Genomic DNA, 208 nt, shown 5'->3' with positions numbered 1-208 from the left:
TACACATACATTATGCAGCTCCCAGCAATTGGTCTTCCTTCCCTAGCCAGTGTTCCCCTCCCTGGGTATGCTTGAGCAGGGAAAGAAAGCAACTTTTCATTTTAAATGTGTTCTCAGAGCCCCCCACCCCCCGCTGGCCGGCTTGGAGGAAGCATTTGTCTCTTTACATCCATTCTCCAAGCCAAGCCAGCCGGTGTGGGGGAGTGGG

This window comes from Gekko japonicus, unplaced genomic scaffold (genome assembly GCF_001447785.1).
Source record: "Gekko japonicus isolate JY-2015 unplaced genomic scaffold, Gekko_japonicus_V1.1 scaffold6768, whole genome shotgun sequence".
Lineage (NCBI taxonomy): Eukaryota > Metazoa > Chordata > Lepidosauria > Squamata > Gekkonidae > Gekko > Gekko japonicus.
This window is presented reverse-complemented; position numbering follows the sequence as displayed.